Source organism: Mobula birostris, unplaced genomic scaffold, assembly GCF_030028105.1.
Source record: "Mobula birostris isolate sMobBir1 unplaced genomic scaffold, sMobBir1.hap1 scaffold_165, whole genome shotgun sequence".
NCBI classification, from domain to species: Eukaryota; Metazoa; Chordata; class Chondrichthyes; order Myliobatiformes; family Myliobatidae; genus Mobula; species Mobula birostris.
Window position 1 is genome coordinate 1,199,976 of NW_027274693.1, and position 22,113 is coordinate 1,222,088.

The window sequence follows — 22,113 nt, forward strand, 5'->3', positions numbered from 1 at the left end:
GTGCGTGAAAACACAGTGATATAGGGGTAGGTATGCGAAGAGCGTGAAAACACAGTGATATATGGGAAGCTATGGGAGGTGCACGAAAACAGAGCGATTTTGGGGAAGGTATCAGAGGTGCGAGAAAACACAGCGATATGGGGGAAGCTATGAGAGATACGAGAAAACACAGCGATATAGGGGAAGCTATGAGAGGTGCGCAAAAGCTCATTGATGTAGTGGAAGTTAAAAGAGGTGCACGAAAACACAACGACATAAGGGAAGGTATGTGAGCTGCGCGAAAACACGGCGATATAGGGGAAGGCACGACAAGTGCAAGAAAACACAGCAATATAGGGGAAGCTACGGGAGGTGCATGAAAAGACGGCGATATAGCAGAAGGAATGAGAGGTGTGCGAAAACACAGCGATGTAGGGGAAGCTATGTGATGTGCGCCAGAACACGGCTATATGGGAGAAGATATGAGAGGTGTGCAAAAACACAGTGTTTTGGGGAAAGCGATGAGAGGTGCACGAAAACATCGCAATATATGGGAAGCTAGGAGGTGCACGAAAACACGGCGAAAAAGGGGAAGCTGTGGGAGGTGTGTGAAAACACAGTGATGTAGGAGAAGGTATGAGAGGTACGGGAAAACACATCGATACAGGGGAAGCTATGAGAGGTGCGCGAAACACATCGATAAAGTGGAAGGTATGAGAGGTGCGCAAAAATACAACAATATAAGGGAAGGTATGCGAGGTGCGTGAAAACACAGCGATATATGGGAAGGTATGAGAGGTGCATGAAAACACAGCCATATTGGGGAAGCTATGGAAGGTGCGCGAAAACAGGGCGATATAGGGGAAGTGACGAGAGGTGCACGAGAGCACAGCGACATAGTGGAAGCTACGGGAGGTGCTTGAAAACACAGCGATATAGGGGAAGGTATGAGAGGTGCACCAAAAGACAGTGATATGGGGGAAGCTATGAGAGGTGCACAAAAACACAGCGATATAGGGGAAGGTATGAAAGTTACGCAAAAACACATCGATATGGGGAAGCTACGAGAGGTGTGCGAAAACACATCGATATAGTTGAAGGTATGAGAGGTGTGTGAAAACACAACGATATAGGTGAGGGTATGAGAGGTGCGAGAAAACACAGTGATTTAGTGGAAACTATGGGAGGTGCACGAGAACAGGGCGATATAGGGGAAGCTATGAGAGGTGTGTAAAAGCACAGCAATTTGGGGGAAGCTATGAGAGGTGCGCAAAAACACGGCGATATATGGGAAGCTATAGGAAGTGCGTGAAAACAGGGCGATATAGGGGAAGGTATGAGAGGTGCATTGAAACACAGCAATATAGGGGAATTATGAGAGGTCTGTGAAAACACGGCGATATAGGTGAAGGTATGAGAGGTGCGTGAAAAGACAGTGATATGGGGGAAGCTATGAGACGTGCGCGAAAACACAGCGATATAGGGGAAGGTATCAGAGGCGCGAGAAAACTCAGATATATAGGATGCTATGGGAGGTGCGTGAAAACAAAGTGATATAGGGGCAGTTATGAGAGGTGCGCAAAAACACAGGGATGTAGGGGAAGTTATGGGAGGTGCGCGAAAGCAGAGCAATATAACGGAATTAATGAGAGGTGCACGAAAGCACAGCGACATAGGGGAAGCTACGGGAGGTGCGTGAAAATGCAGCTATATAGGGGAAGGTATCAGCGGCGCGCTGAAACACAGCAATATAGGGGAATCATGAGAGTTCTGCGAAAGCACGGCGATATAGGTGAAGGTATGAGAGGTTAGCGAAAAGACAGTGATATGGGGGAAGCTATGAGAGGTGCGGGAAAACACAACGATATAGGAGAAGCTATATGAGGTGCGTGAAAGCACAACCATATAGGGGAAGCTATGACAGGTGCACGAAAACACAGCGATATAGCGGAAGTTATGAGAGGTGGACGAAAAAATAGCTATATGGGGAAATCTATGGGAGGTGCAAGAAAACACAGCGATATATGGGAAGCTATGGGAGGTGCGTGAAAACACGGCGATATAGGAGAATGTATGAAAGGTGCATGAAAACACAGCAACGTAGGGGACGGTATAAGAGGTACACAAAAACACAACAATATATTTGAAGCTATGGGAGGAGTGTGACAACAGAGCGATATAGGTGAATGTATCAGAGGTGTGAGAAAACATAGAGATATAGAGGAAGCTATGCCAGGTGCGCGAAAACACGGCGATATAGAGGAAGATACGTGAGGTGCGTGAAAAAACAGCGATTTAGGGGAAGCTATGGGAGGTACACGAAAACAGAACAATATAGGGGAAGCTATGAGAGCTGCTTGATAGCACAGCGATATAAGGGAAGATATGATAGGTGCGCGAAAACACGGTGATTTTGGGGAAAACTATAAGAGGTGAGCGAAAACACAGTGATATATGGGAAGGTATGAGAGGTGCGCGAAAACACAATAATATCGGGGAAGCTATGAAAGGTGCGCGAAGCTACAGCAATATAGGGGAAGCTATGGGAGGTGTGCGACAACACAGCCATATTGGGGAAGGCATGGGAGGTGCGTGAAAACACAGCGCTATAGTGGAATATATGAGAGGTGCGCGAAAACACGGCGATATCGGGGAAGCTATGGGATGTGCGCAAAAATACAACGATATAAGGGAAGTTATGGTAGGTGTGCGAAAACACAGTGATACAGCGGAATGTATGAGATGTGCACGAAAACACAGAAATACAGGGGAAGCTATGGTAGGTGCGCAAAAACATGGCAATGTAGGGGAATGTATGAGAGGTGCGCGAAAACACAGCGATATATGGGAAGGTATGGGACGTGCACGAAAACAGAGCGATATAGAGGAAGGTATGAGAGGTGCGAGAAAACACTGTGATATAAGGGAAGCTATGGGAGGTGCACGAAAGCAGAGCAATGTAGGGGAAGTGATGAGAGGTGCACGAGAGCACAGCAACATAGGGGAAGATACGGGAGGTGCGTGAAAACACAGCGATATAAGGGAAGATATGAGAGGTCCGCTGAAACACAGCAATATAGGGGAATTATGAGAGGTCTGCGAAGACACGGTGATATAGGGGAAGCTATGAGAGGTGCGCGAAAACACAGCGATATAGGGGAAGGTATGAGAGGTGCGAGAGAACATGGCGATATAGGAGAAAGTATGAGAGGTGTGTGAAAACATCGCAGAATATGGCAAGCTATTAGAGGTTTGCGAAAGCAGAGATATAGCGGAAGATATGGAAGGTACATGAAAACATAGCAGTATAGGGGAAGCTGCGAGAGCTGCTTGATAACACAGCAATATAGGGGAAGATATGAGAGGTGCGTGAAAACACAGCGATATAGGGGAAGCTATAAGAGGTGAGCGAAAACACAGTGATATATGGGAAGCTATGGGAGGTGTGTGACAACATAGCGATATAGGTGAAGGTATCAGAGGTGCGAGAAAACACAGAGATATAGAGGAAGCTATGCCAGGTGCGCGAAAACATGGTGATATAGAGGGAGATACGTGAGGTGTGTGAAAAAACAGCAATTTAGGGGAAACTATGGGAGGAACACAAAAACACAGCAATATAGGGGAAGTTATGGGATGTGCGTGAAAACACAGTGATATAGGGGTAGGTATGCGATGAGCGTGAAAACACAGTGATATATGGGAAGCTATGGGAGGTGCGCGAAAACAGAGCGATTTTGGGGAAGGTATGAGAGGTGTGAGAAAACACAGCGATACAGGGGAAGCTATGAGAGGTGCGCGAATACACAGCAATTTAGGGGAAGCTATGAGAGGTGCGCAAAAACATCGCAGTATATTGCAAGCTATCAGAGGTGTGCGAAAACAGAGATATAATGGAAGCTATGGGAGGTACACGAAAACACAGCAATATAGCGGAAGTTATGGGATGTGCGTGAAAACACAGTGATATAGGGGTAGGTATGCGATGAGCGTGAAAACACAGTGATATATGGGAAGCTATGAGAGGTGCGCGAAAACAGAGCGATTTTGGGGAAGGTATGAGAGGTGCGAGAAAACACAGCGATACAGGGGAAGCTATGAGAGGTGCGCGAATACACAGCAATTTAGGGGAAGCTATGAGAGGTGCGTAAAAGCACAGCGATTTGGGGGAAGCTCTGAGAGGTGCGCGAAAACATCGCAATATAGGGGAAGCTATGAGAGGTGCGCAAAAACACACCGATACAGAGGAAGATATGAGCAGTACATGAAAACATGGCGATGTAGAGGAATGTATGAGAGGTGCGCAAAAACACGGCGATAAATGGGAAGCTATGGGAGGTCACTGAAAACAGTGCGATATAGGGTAAGGTATGAGAGGTGTGAGAAACCACAGCAATATAAGGGAAGCTACGGGAGGTGCGTGAAAACACAACGATATAGGAGAATGTATGAGAGGTGCGCGAAAACACAGCAATGTAGGGAAAGCTATGCGTGGTGCACGAGAACATGGCGATATAGCGGAAGCTATGAGAAGTGCGTAAAAGCACAGCGATTTGGGGGAAGCTATGAGAGGTGCGCGAAAACATTGCAACACAAGGGAAGCTACGAGAGGTGCGCGAGTACACAGCGATATATGGGAAGCTAAGGGAGGTGCGTGAAAACAGGGTCATATGGGGCAGATATGAGAGGTGCACGAAAACACAGCGATATAGGAGAATCTAAGGGAGGTGCGCGAATACGTGGCGATATAGGGGAATGTATGAGTCGTGCGTGAAAATGCAGTGATATATGGGAAGCTATTAATGGTGCACGAAAACAGAGCGATAAAGGGAAAGCTACGAGAGGTGCGTGAAAACACGGCGATACAGGAGAATGTATGAGAAGTGCGTGAAAACAGAATGATAAATGGGAAGCTATGAAAGGGGTGCGAGAACAGAGCAATACAGGGGAAGGTATCAGAGGTGCGAGAAAACAGAGATATAGAGGAAGCTATGCCAGGTGCGCGAAAACCTGCTGAAGATATGGGAAGGTATGGGATGTGCGCGAAAACACAGCGATATACTGGAAGGTATGAGAGGTGCGCGAAAACATCGCAGTATATGGCAAGCTATGAGAGGTGTGCGAAAACAGAGATATAGCGGAAGCTATGTGAGGTACACGAAAACGCAGCAATATAGGGGAAGCTATGAGAGCTGCTTGATAACACAGAGATATAGGGGAAGATATGAGAGGTGCATGAAAACACGGCGATATAGGGGAAGCTATAAGAGGTGTGGGAAAACACAGCGATATAGGGGAAGCAATGAAAGGTGCGCGAAACTGCAGCGATATAGGGGAAGCTATGGGAGGTGTGCGAAAACACAGCCATATTGGGGAAGGTATGGGAGGTGCGCAAAAACACAGCGCTATAGTGGAATATATGAGAGGTGCGCGAAAACACAGTGATTTAGTGGAAGGTATGAGAGGGAAGTGAAAACACAGTGATATATGGGAAGCTAAGGAATGTGTGCGAAAACTGAGCAAGATATGGGAAGGAATGGGACGTGCGCGAAAACGCAGCGATATAGTGGAAATTATGAGAGGTGCGCGAAAACACATCTATATAGGGGAAAGTATGAGAGATGTGCGAAAACACGGCGATGTAGGGGAAGCTGTGAGAGGTGTGTCATAACATTGCAATATAGGGGAAGCTATGAGAGGTGCGCAAAAACACACCGATATAGAGGAAAGTATGAGCGGTGTGCGAAAACATGGCGATGTAGGGGAATGTATGAGAGGTGCACGAAAACACGGCGATCTAGGGGAAGGTATGAGAAGTGAGAGAAAACGCAGCTCTATAGGGGAAGATATGCGACGTACGGGAAGCACAGCGACATGGGGGAGCTATGAGAGGTGCACAATAACACCGCGATATAGGGGAAGGTATGAGAGGTGCGTGAAAACACGGCGATATAGGGGAAGTTATGAGAAGTACGCGAAAACACAGTGATATAGGGGAAGCTGTGGGAGGTGCGCGAGAACAGAGCGATATAGGGGAAGGTATCAGAGGTGCGAGAAAACACTGTGATATAGGGGAATCTATGGGAGGTGCGTGAAACATTGCGATATAGGAGAAGGTATGAGAGGTGCACAAAACACAGCCATGTTGGGGAAGCTATGAGAGGTGCCCGAAAACATCGCAATATATTGCAAGCTATGAGAGGTGTGCGAAAACAGCAATATAGCGGGAGCTATGGGAGGTAGGCGAAATCACAGCGACATAGGGGAAGGGATGAGAGCTGCAGGAAAACACAGTGATATAGGGGAAGCTGTGGGAGGTGCCCGAAAACACGGCAATATAGGGGAAGTTATGAGAGGTGCGCGAATACACAGTGATACAGAGGAAGGTATGGGACATGCGTGAAAACACGGCGATATACGTGAAGGTATCAGAGGTGCGTGAAAACACGTCGAAATACGGGAAGGTATGAGAGGTGCATGAAAACACGGCGATATAGGGGAAGCTATAACAGGTGAGCAAAAACACAGTGATGCAGGAGAAGGTATGAGAGGTGTGCGAAAACACAATGATATTGGGGAAGCTATGGGAGGTGCGAGAAAACACAGCGATATAGGGGAAGCTATGAGAGTTGTGCGAAATCACAGCGATATAGTGGAAGTGATGAGAGTTACGCGAAAACTCAGTGATCTTGGGTAAGCTATGTGAGGTGTGCGAAAACAGTGAAATAGCGGAAGCTATGTGAGGTACGCGACAACACATCAATATAGGGAAAGGTATGAGAGGTGCGTGAAAACACAGTGATACAGAGGAAGGTATGGGACATGTGCGAAAACACGGCGATATACGTGAAGGTATCAGAGGTGCATGAAAACATGTCGATATACGGGAAGGTATGAGAGGTGCACGAAAACACGGCGATATAGGGGAAGCTATAACAGGTGAGCAAAAACACAGCGATACAGGGGAAGGTATGAGAATTGTGCGAAAACACAATGATATTGGGGAAGGTATGAGAGGTGGGCGAAAATATGGCGATATAGGGGAAGCGATGAATGGTGCACGAAAACACAATGATTTGGGGGAAGCTATGAGACGTGCACGAAAACATTGCAATATATGTTAAGCTATGAGAGGTGCACGAGAACACAGCGACAGAGGGGAAGCTTTGAGAGGTACGTGATAACACAGCAATACAGGGGAAGGTATGAGATGTGTACAAAAACACAGCGATATGGGGGAATCTATGGGAGGTGCGCGAAAACAAAGCGATATAGGGGAAGGTATGGGAGATGCACGAAAACACGGCGATATAGGGGAAGGTATGAGAAGTGAGCAATAACACTGATATGGGGAAGCTATGGGAGGTGAGCGAAAACATTGCAATATATGGAAAGCTATGAGATGTGCATGAGAACACAGTGCTGGAGGGGAAGCTACGAAAGGTGCGCGATAACACAGCGAAAAAGGGAAAGGTACGAGAGGTGCGCAAAAATATGTCGATACATGGGAAACTATGGAAAGTGCATGAAAACGGCGATATATGGCGATGTAGGCGAAGCTATGGGAGGTGCGCAAAAGCAGAGCGATATAGCGGAAGTGATGAGAGGTGCGCTAAAACACAGCAATATAGGGGAAGGTACGAGAAGTCTGCGAAAACATGGCGATATAGGGGTAGGTATGAGGGGTGCGTGAAAAGACAGTGATAAGCGGGAAGCTATGAGAGGCGCGTGACAACACAGCGATATAGGGGATGCTATGGGTGTTGTGCGAAAACACAGCGATATAGGGGAAGGGATGAGAGGTGTGTGAAAACACAGTGATATAGGGGAAGCTAGGGGAGGTGCGCGAAAACACAACGATATAGGGGAAGGTACAGGAGGTGCGCGAAAACACGGCGATATAGGGAAATGTATGAGAGTTGCACGAAAACACAGTGATACAAGGGATGCTATGGGAGGTATGCAAAAACACGACGATATACGTGAATGTATCAGATGTGCGTGAAAAAAAATCGATAAGGGGAAGGTATGAGAGATGAGCGAAAACTCAGTTAAAAAGGGGAAGGTATGAGTGATGCGCGAGAACACGGCGATATAGGTAAAGCTATGAGAAGTGAGCAATAACACAGTGATATAGGAGAAGCTATGCGAGGTGCGCGAAATCACAGCGATTTGGGGGAATCTATGAGAGGTGCACAAAAACATTGCAATATTTGTTAAGCTCTTTGAGGTGCACGAGAACACAGCAATAGAGAGGAAGCTTTGAGGGGAAGGTGAGCAAAAACATGGCGATATATGGGAAATTATGGGAGGTGTGTGAAAACAGAGCAATACAGGGGAAGGTATGACAGGTGCACGAAAACACAGCGATATACGGGAAGCTATGGGCAGTGTGCGAAATCACAGTGATATAGGGGTAGGGATGAGAGGTGCATGAAAACACAGTGGTATATGGGAACCTATGGGAGGTGCGTGAAAACATTGCGATACAGAGGAAGGTATGAGAGGTACGCGAAAAGACAGCGATGTTGGGGAAGCTATGAGAGCTACGCGAAAACATCGTAATATATGGCAAGCAATGAGAGGTGTGCGAAAACAGTGATACAGCGGAAGCTATGGGAGGTACGCGACAACACAGCAACATAGGGGAAGGTATGGGAGGTGCGCGAAAACACGGCGATATACGTGAAGCTATAAGAGGTGAGCGAAAACACTGCGATATAGGGGAAGGTATGAGTGGTGCGCAAAAACACATCGATACGAGGAATCTATGGGAGTTGTGCGAAATCACAGCGATATAGGGGAAGGGATGAGTGGTGCGTGAAAACACAACGATATAGGGGAAGCTATGGGTGTTGCGCGAAAGCACAGCGATATAGGGGAAGGTATGAGAGATGAGCGAAAACTCAGCTAAAAAGGGGAAGGTATGAGTGATGCGCGAGAACACGGCAATATAGGCAAAGCTATGAGAGGTGAGCAATAACACAGTGATATAGAGGAAGGTATTAGAGGTGGGCGAAAACACAATGATATAGGAGAAGCTATGCGAGGTGCGCGAAATCACAGCAATTTGGGGGAAGCTATGAGAGGTGCACAAAAACATTGCAATATTTGTTAAGCTCTTTGAGGTGCACGAGAACACAGCAATAGAGAGGAAGCTTTGAGGGGAAGGCATGAGAGGTGAGCAAAAACATGGCGATATATGGGAAATTATGGGAGGTGCGTGAAAACAGAGCAATACAGGGGAAGGTATGAGAGGTGCACGAAAACACAGCGATATACGGGAAGCTATGGGCAGTGTACGAAATCACAGCGATATAGGGGTAGGGATGAGAGGTGCATGAAAACACAGTGATATATGGAAACCTATGGGAGGTGCGTGAAAACATTGTGATATAGAAGAAGGTATGAGAGGTACGCGAAAAGACAGCGATGTTGGGGAAGCTATGAGAGGTACGCGAAAACATCGTAATATATGGCAAGCAATGAGAGGTGTGCGAAAACAGTGATATAGCGGAAGCTATGGGAGGTACGCGACAACACAGCAACATAGGGGAAGGTATGGGAGGTGCGCGAAAACACGGCGATATACGTGAAGCTATAAGAGGTGAGCGAAAACACTGCGATATAGGGGAAGGTATGAGTGGTGCGCAAAAACAGCGATACGGGGAATCTATGGGAGTTGTGCGAAATCACAGCGATATAGGGGAAGGGATGAGTGTTGCGTGAAAACACAGCGATATGGGGAAGATATGAGAGATGAGCGAAAACTCAGCTAAAAAGGGGAAGGTATGAGTGATGCGCGAGAACATGGCAATATAGGGAAAGCTATGAGAGGTGAGCAAAAACACTGCGATATAGGGGAAGGTATGAGAGGTGGGCGAAAACACAATGATATAGGGAAGCTATGAGAGGTACGTGATAACACAGCGATATAGGGGAAGCTATGATAGGTGAGCAAAACCACACTGATATAGAGGAAGGTATGAGCGTTGCGCGAAAACATGGCGATGTAGGGGAATGTATGAGAGGCGAGAGAAAACGCAGCTCTATAGGGGAAGGTATGAGAGCTGCGTGAACACACGGCGATATAGCGGCAGCTATGAGAGGTGAGCGAAAACACAGCGATATAAGGGAAGGTATGCGACGTGCGCGAAAGCACAGCGATATGGGGAAGCTATGAGAGGTGCGCAATAACACTGCGATACAGGGGAAGGTATGAGCGGTGTGCAAAAACACAGCGATATGGGGAATCTATGGGAGTTGTGCGAAATCACAGCGATATGGGGAAGGTATGAGAGATGAGCGAAAACTCAGTTAAAAAGGGGAAGGTATGAGTGATGCGCGAGAACACGGCAATATAGGCAAAGCTATGAGAGGTGAGCAAAAACACTGCAATACAGGGGAAGGTATGAGAGGTGGGCGAAAACACAACGATATAAGGAAGCTATGAGAGGTACGTGATAACACAGCGATATAGGGGAAGCTATGATAGGTGAGCAAAACCACACTGATATAGAGGAAGGTATGAGCGTTGCGCGAAAACATGGCGATGTAGGGGAATGTATGAGAGGCGAGAGAAAACGCAGCTCTATAGGGGAAGGTATGAGAGCTGCGTGAACACACGGCGATATAGCAGCAGCTATGAGAGGTGAGCGAAAACACAGCGATATAAGGGAAGGTATGCGACGTGCGCGAAAGCACAGCGATATGGGGAAGCTATGAGAGGTGCGCAATAACACTGCGATACAGGGGAAGGTATGAGCGGTGTGCAAAAACACAGCGATATGGGGAATCTATGGGAGTTGTGCGAAATCACAGCGATATGGGGAAGGTATGAGAGATGAGCGAAAACTCAGTTAAAAAGGGGAAGGTATGAGTGATGCGCGAGAACACGGCAATATAGGCAAAGCTATGAGAGGTGAGCAAAAACACTGCAATACAGGGGAAGGTATGAGAGGTGGGCGAAAACACAACGATATAAGGAAGCTATGAGAGGTACGTGATAACACAGCGATATAGGGGAAGCTATGATAGGTGAGCAAAACCACACTGATATAGAGGAAGGTATGAGCATTGCGCGAAAACATGGCGATGTAGGGGAATGTATGAGAGGTGAGAGAAAACGCAGCTCCATAGGGGAAGGTATGAGAGTTGCGCGAACACACAGCGATATAGCGGCAGCTATGAGAGGTGAGCGAAAACACAGCGATATAAGGGAAGGTATGCAACATGCGCGAAAACACAGCGATATGGGGAAGCTATGAGAGGTGCGCAATAACACCGCGATGTAGGGGAATGTAAGAGAGGTGCGTGAAAACACGGCGATATAGGGGAAGGGATGAGAGGTGCATGAAAACGCAATGATATAGGCGATTCTATGGGTGGTGCCCAATAACACAGTGAGAGAGGGGAAGGTATAGGAGGTGCGCGAAAACATGGCGATATAGGGAAAATAATGAGAGGTGCGCGAAAACAGAGTGCTATAGGGGAAGCTGTGGGAGGTGCGCAAAAACGCGGCAATGTACGTGAAGATATGAGAGGTGTGTGAGAACACGTCAATACAGGGGAAGCGATGAGTGGTCCACAAAAACTCAGCAACATAGGGGACAGTATGAGCGCTGCGTGAAAACGCAGGGATATAGGGGTAGGTATGCGAAGTGCATGAACACACAGTGATATAGGGGAAGGTATGAGAGGTGTGCAAAAACACAGCGATATAGAGGAATATATAGGAGGTGGGCGAAAACGCAGCTATATATGGGAAGCTACGGGAGGTGCGCAATAACACAGCGATCTTGGGGAAGCTATGAGACGTGCGTGAAAACATCGCAATATATGGCAAGCTATGAGAGTTGTGCGAAAACAGCGATATAGAAGAAGCTATGGGTGGTACGCAACAACACAGCAATATAGGGGAAGGTATAGGATGTCCTGGAAAACACGGTGATATACGTGAAGGTATCAGAGGTGCGTAAAAACACGTCGATATAGGGGAAACATGGTGATATAGGGGAAGGTATAAGAGGTGCGCGAATACGCAGTGATATAGGAGAAGGTATGAGAGGTGCGCGAAAACACAGTGATACAGGGGAAGCTATGGGAGGTGCGCAAATACACGGCGATGTAGGGGAAGATATGAGAGGTGCGCGGAATCACAGCGATTTGGGGGAAGCTATCAGAGGTGCACGAAAACATTGCAATATATGTTTAGCTATGAGAAGTGCACGAGAACACAGCGATAGAGGGGAAGCTTTGAGAAGTACACGATAACACAGCGGTATAGGGGAAAGTATGAGAGGTGCACGAAAGCATGGCAATATGTCGGAAACTTTGGGAGGTGCGTGAAAACAGGGCGATATAGGGGAAGATATGAGAGGTGTGCAAAAACACAGCGATATAAGGGAATCTATGGGAGGTGCGCGAAAACACAGCGATATAGGGGAAGGTATGGGAGGTACACGAAAACACGGCGATATAGGGGAAGGTATGAGAGGTGCGCGAAAACACAGTGATATAGGGGTACCTATGGGAGGTGCGCGAAAACACGGTGATATAGGGGAAACTATCAGTTCTGCGTGAAAACACATCGATATAGGGGAAGATAGGAGAGGTGCGTGTAAACACAAAAAATATATTGGAAGGTATGGGATGTGCGCAAAAGCACAGCGATATATGGGAAGCTATGGGAGGTGTGCGAAAACACAGTGATACAGCAGAATGTATGAGATGTGTGCGAAGACACAACAATATAGGGGAATCTGTGGGAGGTGCACGATAACACAGCAATATAGTGGAAGTTATGAGAGGTGTGCGAAAGCACAGGGATGTCGGAGAATGTATGAGAGGTGCGCGAAAACACGGCAATACAGGGGAAGTTATGAGAGGTGAGCGAAAACACAGCTATATAGGGGAAGATATCAAAGGTGCGTGAAAACAAGGCGATATAGGGGATGGCATGAGAGGTGCGTGAAAACTCAGTAATATAGGGATAGGTATGTGAGGTGCACGAAAACACACCGATACCGAGGAAGGTATGAGCGGTGCGAGAAAACATGGCGATGTAGGGGAATGCATGAGAGCTGCGCGAAAACACTGCGATATAGTGGCAGCTATGAGAGGTGATCGAAAACACAGAGATATAGAGGAAGGAGTGAGAGGTGCACAAAAACACAGTGATATAGGGGAAGGTATGAGAGGTGTGCGAAAACATGGATAAATGGAAAGCTATGAGAGGTGCACAAAAACACAGCCATATCAGGGAAGGTATGAGAGGTGGCGAAAACACAGAGATTTTGGGAAAGCTGTGAGAGGTGCCTGTAAACACAGTGCTATAGGGGAATATATGAGAGGTGCGCGAAAACACGGCAATGTAGGGAAATCAATGGGAGGTGTCCAAAAACACAGCAATATAGTGGAAGGTATCAGAAGTGCGCGAAAACACAGAGATATAGGGAAATCTATGAGAGGTGCGTGAAAACACAGCTATATATGGGAAGCTATGGGCGGTGCCAAAAACAGAGTGATATAGGGAAGGCATGAGAGGTGTGAGAAAACACAGTGATATAGGGGAAGCTATGGGAGGTGCATGAAAATACGGCGATATAGGAGAAGGTATGAGAGGTGCGCGAATACACAGCGATGTAGGGGAAGCTATGCGATGTGCACGAAAACAAGGCGATAGAGGGGATGGTCTGAGAGCTGCATGAAAACACAGTGATATAGGGGAAGCTATGGGATGTGTGCGAAAACATGGCGATATATGTGAAAGAATGAGAGGTGTGTAAAAACACGTTGATATAGGGGAAGCGATGAGGGGTGTGCGAAAACGCAGCGATATAGGGGACAGTATCCAAGGTGCGTGAAAACACAGTGATATAGGGGAAGGTTTGACAGGTGCGCAAAATCACAACGATATAGGGGAAGCTAGGGGAGGTGTGCAAAAACACAGCGATAAGAGCAATGTATGAGAGGTGCGTGAAAACACAGCTATTTAGGGGAAGGTATAAGAGGGAGGCGAAAACACGGCCATATAGCGGAAGCTATGGCAGGTGCACGAAAAAACAGCAATATAGGGGAAGCTCTGAGACATGCGCGAAAACACAGCTATATAGGGGAAGCTATGGGAGGTGTGCGAAAACAGCGATACAGCAGAAGGTATGAGATGTGCGTGAAAACAGAGCAATATAGTGGAAGCTATGGGAGGTGCGCGAAAACACAGCAATATATGGGACGGTATGCGAGGTGCATGAAAGCACAGTGATATTGGGGATGGAATGAGAGGTGCACAAAAACACATCAATATACGGGAAGCTATGAGGGGTGCGCGAAAACACGGCGATATAGGGGAAGCTATAAGAGGTGAGCGAAAACACAGCGATATAGGGGAAGCTATGGGAGGTGCGCGAAAACACAGCGACATAGGGGAAGGTATGAGAGGCACGCGAAAACACAGCAATACATGGGAAGCTATGGGAGATACGTGAAGAAACAGCGAAATAGGGGAAGGTATGCGAGGTGCTCAAAAACACAGCAATGTAAGGGAAGCTATGGGATGTACATGAAAACACAGCGATATTGGTGAAGGTATGAGCGGTGCACAAAAACACATTGATATACGGGAAGCTACGAGAGGTGTGCGAAAACAAAGCGATATTGGGGAAGCTACAATAGGTGCGTGAAAACACATCGATGTACTTGAAGGTATGAGAGGTGCGCGAAAACACAACGATGTAGGAGAAGCAATGGGAGGTGCGCGAAAATACAGCGACATAGGGGAAGGTATGAGAGGTGCGCAAAAACACGGAAATGTAGGGGAATGAATGAGAGGTGAGCGAAAACACAGCAATATAGGGGAAGCTATGGGAGGTGCAAAAATCACAGCGATATAGGGGAAGGTATGAGAGGTGAATGAAAACACATCGATATGGGGAATCTATGAGAGGTGCTCGAAAACACAGAGATTTTGGGAAAGCTATGAGAGGCGTGTGTATACATAGCGCTATAGGGGAATATATGAGAGCTGCGCGAAAACACAGTGATATAGGGGAAGCAATGGGAGATGCGCAAAAACACGGCGATATACGTGAAGGAATGAGAGGTGTGTGAAAACACGTCGATATAGGGGAAGTGATGAGAGGTGCGCGAAAACACGGCGGTATAGAAGAAGTTATGAGAGATGAGCGAAAACTCAGTTAAAAAGGGGAAGGTATGAGATGTGCACGAGAATACTGTGATATAGGCAAAGCTATGAGAGGTGAGCATAAACACAGCGATATAGGGGAAGCTATGGGAAGTGCGCCAAACACAGCGATATTGGGGAAGCTATTGGAGGTGCGCGAAAACACAGCAATATAGGGGAAGGTCTGAGAGGTGCGCAGAAACACGGTGATGTAGGGGAATGTATGAGAGGTGAGCGAAAACACAGCAATATAATGGAAGTTATGGAACGTGCGCGAAAACACAGCGATATAGTGGAAGCTATGGAAGGTGCATGAAAACACGGCAATTTAGGAGAAGATTTGAGAGGTGCGCCAAAGCACAGAGATATAGGGGAAGCTATGAGAGGTGCGCAAAAACGTGGCGATATAAGGGAAGCTATGAGAGGTGCGCAAAAACACAGCGATATAGGGGAAGCTATGGGTGGTGCACAAAAACACGGTGGTGTAGGGGAATGAATGAGAGGTGAGTGAAAACAGAGCGATATAGTGGAATGTATGAGAGGTGGCGAAAACACAGAGGTTTTGGGAAAGCTATGAGAGGTGTGCGTAAACACAGCGCTATAGGGGAATATATGAGAGGTGCGCGAAAACACGGCGATATAAGGGAAGGTATGCGACGTGCGCGAAAGCACAGCGATATGGGGAAGCTATGAGAGGTGCGCAATAACACTGCGATACAGGGGAAGGTATGAGCGGTGTGCAAAAACACAGCGATATGGGGAATCTATGGGAGTTGTGCGAAATCACAGCGATATAGGGGAAGGTATGAGAGATGAGCGAAAACTCAGTTAAAAAGGGGAAGGTATGAGTGATGCGCGAGAACACGGCAATATAGGCAAAGCTATGAGAGGTGAGCAAAAACACTGCAATACAGCGGAAGGTATGAGAGGTGGGCGAAAACACAACGATATAAGGAAGCTATGAGAGGTACTTGATAACACAGCGATATAGGGGAAGCTATGATAGGTGAGCAAAACCACACTGATATAGAGGAAGGTATGAGCATTGCGCGAAAACATGACGATGTAGGGGAATCTATGAGAGGTGAGAGAAAACGCAGCTCCATAGGGGAAGGTATGAGAGCTGCGCGAACACACAGCGATATAACGGCAGCTATGAGAGGTGAGCGAAAACACAGCGATATAAGGGAAGGTATGCAACATGCGCGAAAACACAGCGATATGGGGAAGCTATGAGAGGTGCGCAATAACACCGCGATGTAGGGGAATGTAAGAGAGGTGCGTGAAAACACGGCGATATAGGGGAAGGGATGAGAGGTGCATGAAAACGCAATGATATAGGCGATGCTATGGGTGGTGCCCAATAACACAGTGAGAGAGGGGAAGGTATAGGAGGTGCGCGAAAACATGGCGATATAGGGAAAATAATGAGAGGTGCGCGAAAACAGAGTGCTATAGGGGAAGCTGTGGGAGGTGCGCAAAAACGCGGCAATGTACGTGAAGATATGAGAGGTGTGTGAGAACACGTCAATACAGGGGAAGCGATGAGTGGTCCACAAAAACTCAGCAACATAGGGGACAGTATGAGCGCTGCGTGAAAACGCAGGGATATAGGGGTAGGTATGCGAAGTGCATGAACACACAGTGATATAGGGGAAGGTATGAGAGGTGTGCAAAAACACAGCGATATAGAGGAATATATAGGAGGTGGGCGAAAACGCAGCTATATATGGGAAGCTGCGGGAGGTGCGCAATAACACAGCGATCTTGGGGAAGCTATGAGACGTGCGTGAAAACATCGCAATATATGGCAAGCTATGAGATTTGTGCGAAAACAGCGATATAGAAGAAGCTATGGGTGGTACGCAACAACACAGCAATATAGGGGAAGGTATGGGATGTCCAGGAAAACACGGTGATATACGTGAAGGTATCAGAGGTGCGTAAAAACACGTCGATATAGGGGAAACATGGTGATATAGGGGAAGATATAAGAGGTGCGCGAATACGCAGTGATATAGGAGAAGGTATGAGAGGTGCGCGAAAACACAGTGATACAGGGGAAGCTATGGGAGGTGCGCGAATACACGGCGATGTAGGGGAAGATATGAGAGGTGCGCGGAATCACAGCGATTTGGGGGAAGCTATCAGAGGTGCACGAAAACATTGCAATATATGTTTAGCTATGAGAAGTGCACGAGAACACAGCGATAGAGGGGAAGCTTTGAGAAGTACACGATAACACAGCGGTATAGGGGAAAGTATGAGAGGTGCACGAAAGCATGGCAATATGTCGGAAACTTTGGGAGGTGCGTGAAAACAGGGCGATATAGGGGAAGATATGAGAGGTGTGCAAAAACACAGCGATATAGGGGAATCTATGGGAGGTGCGCGAAAACACAGCGATATAGGGGAAGGTATGGGAGGTACACGAAAACACGGCGATATAGGGGAAGGTATGAGAGGTGCGCGAAAACACAGTGATATAGGGGTAGCTATGGGAGGTGCGCGAAAACACGGTGATATAGGGGAAACTATCAGTTGTGCGTGAAAACACATCGATATAGGGGAAGATAGGAGAGGTGCGCGTAAACACAAAAAATATATTGGAAGGTATGGGATGTGCGCAAAAGCACAGCGATATATGGGAAGCTATGGGAGGTGTGCGAAAACACAGTGATACAGCAGAATGTATGAGATGTGTGCGAAAACACAACAATATAGGGGAATCTGTGGGAGGTGCACGATAACACAGCAATATAGTGGAAGTTATGAGAGGTGTGCGAAAGCACAGGGATGTCGGAGAATGTATGAGAGGTGCGCGAAAACACGGCAATACAGGGGAAGTTATGAGAGGTGAGCGAAAACACAGCTATATAGGGGAAGATATCAAAGGTGCGTGAAAACAAGGCGATATAGGGAATGGCATGAGAGGTGCGTGAAAACTCAGTAATATAGGGATAGGTATGTGAGGTGCACGAAAACACACCGATACCGAGGAAGGTATGAGCGGTGCGAGAAAACATGGCGATGTAGGGGAATGCATGAGAGCTGCGCGAAAACACTGCGATATAGTGGCAGCTATGAGAGGTGATCGAAAACACAGAGATATAGAGGAAGGAGTGAGAGGTGCACAAAAACACAGTGATATAGGGGAAGGTATGAGAGGTGTGCGAAAACATGGATAAATGGAAAGCTATGAGAGGTGCACAAAAACACAGCCATATCAGGGAAGGTATGAGAGGTGGCGAAAACACAGAGATTTTGGGAAAGCTGTGAGAGGTGCCTGTAAACACAGTGCTATAGGGGAATATATGAGAGGCGCGCGAAAACACGGCGATGCAGGGAAATCAATGGGAGGTGTCCAAAAACACAGCAATATAGTGGAAGGTATCAGAAGTGCGCGAAAACACAGAGATATAGGGAAATCAATGAGAGGTGCGTGAAAACACAGCTATATATGGGAAGCTATGGGCGGTGCCAAAAACAGAGTGATATAGGGAAGGCATGAGAGGTGTGAGAAAACACAGTGATATAGGGGAAGCTATGGGAGGTGCATGAAAATACGGCGATATAGGAGAAGGTATGAGAGGTGCGCGAATACACAGCGATGTAGGGGAAGCTATGCGATGTGCACGAAAACAAGGCGATAGAGGGGATGGTCTGAGAGCTGCATGAAAACACAGTGATATAGGGGAAGCTATGGGATGTGCGCGAAAACATGGCGATATATGTGAAAGAATGAGAGGTGTGTAAAAACACGTTGATATAGGGGAAGCGATGAGGGGTGTGCGAAAACGCAGCGATATAGGGGACAGTATCCAAGGTGCGTGAAAACACAGTGATATAGGGGAAGGTTTGACAGGTGCGCAAAATCACAACGATATAGGGGAAGCTAGGGGAGGTGTGCAAAAACACAGCGATAAGAGCAATGTATGAGAGGTGCGTGAAAACACAGCTATTTAGGGAAAGGTATAAGAGGGAGGCGAAAACACGGCCATATAGCGGAAGCTATGGCAGGTGCACGAAAAAACAGCAATATAGGGGAAGCTCTGAGACATGCGCGAAAACACAGCTATATAGGGGAAGCTATGGGAGGTGTGCGAAAACAGCGATACAGCAGAAGGTATGAGATGTGCGTGAAAACAGAGCAATATAGTGGAAGCTATGGGAGGTGCGCGAAAACACAGCAATATATGGGACGGTATGCGAGGTGCATGAAAGCACAGTGATATTGGGGATGAAATGAGAGGTGCACAAAAACACATCAATATACGGGAAGCTATGAGGGGTGCGCGAAAACACGGCGATATAGGGGAAGGTATGAGAGGCACGCAAAAACACAGCAATACATGGGAAGCTATGGGAGATACGTGAAGAAACAGCGAAATAGGGGAAGGTATGCGAGGTGCTCAAAAACACAGCAATGTAAGGGAAGCTATGGGATGTACATGAAAACACAGCGATATTGGTGAAGGTATGAGCGGTGCACAAAAACACATCGATATACGGGAAGCTACGAGAGGTGTGCGAAAACAAAGCGATATTGGGGAAGCTACAATAGGTGCGTGAAAACACATCGATATACTTGAAGGTATGGGAGGTGGGCGAAAACACAACGATGTAGGAGAAGCAATGGGAGGTGCGCGAAAATACAGCGACATAGGGGAAGGTATGAGAGGTGCGCAAAAACACGGAAATGTAGGGGAATGAATGAGAGGTGAGCGAAAACACAGCAATATATGGGAAGCTATATAACACAGAGATTTTGGGAAAGCTATGAGAGGCGTGTGTAAACACAGCGCTATAGGGGAATATATGGGAAGCTATATAACACAGAGATTTTGGGAAAGCTATGAGAGGCGTGTGTAAACACAGCGCTATAGGGGAATATATGAGAGCTGCGCGAAAACACAGTGATATAGGGGAAGTAATGGGAGATGCGCAAAAACACGGCGATATACGTGAAGGAATGAGAGGTGTGTGAAAACACGTCGATATAGGGGAAGTGATGAGAGGTGCGCGAAAACACGGCGGTATAGAAGAAGTTATGAGAGATGAGCGAAAACTCAGTTAAAAAGGGGAAGGTATGAGATGTACACGAGAATACTGTGATATAGGCAAAGCTATGAGAGGTGAGCATAAACACAGCGATATAGGGGAAGCTATGGGAAGTGCGCCAAACACAGCGATATTGGGGAAGCTATTGGAGGTGCGCGAAAACACAGCAATATAGGGGAAGGTCTGAGAGGTGCGCAGAAACACGGTGACGTAGGGGAATGTATGAGAGGTGAGCGAAAACACAGCAATATAATGGAAGTTATGGAACGTGCGCGAAAACACAGCGATATAGTGGAAGCTATGGAAGGTGCATGAAAACACGGCAATTTAGGAGAAGATTTGAGAGGTGCGCCAAAGCACAGAGATATAGGGGAAGCTATGAGAGGTGCTCAAAAACATGGCGATATAAGGGAAGCTATGAGAGGTGCGCAAAAACACAGTGATATAGGGGAAGCTATGGGTGGTGCACAAAAACACGGTGGTGTAGGGGAATGAATGAGAGGTGAGTGAAAACAGAGCGATATAGTGGAATGTATGAGAGGTGGCGAAAACACAGAGGTTTTGGGAAAGCTATGAGAGGTGTGCGTAAACACAGCGCTATAGGGGAATATATGAGAGGTGCGCGAAAACACGGCGATATAGCGGAAGGTATGAGAGCTGCACGAAAACACAGTGATATAGGGGAAGCAATGGGAGGTGCGCGAAAACACGGCGATATACGTGAAGGAATGAGAGGTGTGTGAAAACACGTCGATATAGGGGAAGCGATGAGAGGTGCGTGAAACTGGTCGATACAGGGAAAGCGATGAGAGGTGGGCGAAAACGCGGCGATGTAGGAGAAGGTATGAGAGATGAGCGAAAACTCAGCTAAAAAGGGGAAGGTATGAGATGTGCGCGACAACACTGCGATATAGGCAAAGTAATGAGAGGTGAGCAAAAACACAGCGATATTGGGGAAGCTATGGGAGGTGTTGAAAAACTCAGCAATAAGGGGAAGGTATGGGAGGTGCACGAAAACACAGCGATTTAGGGGAAGGTATGAGAGCTGCGCGAAAACACAGTGATATAGGGGAAGCAATGGAAGGTGCATGAAAACACGGCGATATACGTGAAGGAATGAGAGGTGTGTGAAAACGTCCATATAGGGGAAGCGATGAGAGGTGCGCGAAAACATGGCGATGTACAAGAAGTTATGAGAGATGAGCGAAAACTCAGCTAAAAAGGGGAAGGTATGTAGTGTGCGCGAGTATACTGCCATATAGGCCAAGCTATGAGAGGTGAGCAAAAACACAGCGATATAGGGGAAGCTATTGGAGGTGCGTGAAAACACAGCGATATAGGGGAAGATACGAGAGGTGTGCGAAAACAAAAACGTATATTAGAAGGTGCGAGATGCGCGCGAAAGCACAGGGATGTAGGAGAATATATGAGAGGTGAGCGAAAACACAGTTATATAGGGGAAAATATGAAAGGTGCGTGAAAACAAGGCGATATAGGGGATGGCATGAGAGGTGCGTGGAAACACTGCGATATAGTGGCAGCTATGAGAGGTGATCGAAAACACAGAGATATAGGGGTAGGTATGAGAGGTGCGCAAAAACACAGTGATATATGGGAAGCTATGGGAAGTGCGCGAGAACAGAGCAATATAAGGGAAGGTATGAGAGGTGTCCGAGAACACAGCGTTATAGGGGAAGCTCTGCGAGGTGCGCGAAAACACACCGATACCGAGGAAGGTATGAGCGGTGCGAGAAAACATGGCGATGTAGGGGAATGTATGAGAGCTGCGCGAAAACACTGTGATATAGTGGCAGCTATGAGAGGTGATCGAAAACACAGAGATATAGAGGAAGGTATGAGAGGTGCGCAAAAACACAGTGATATAGGGGAGG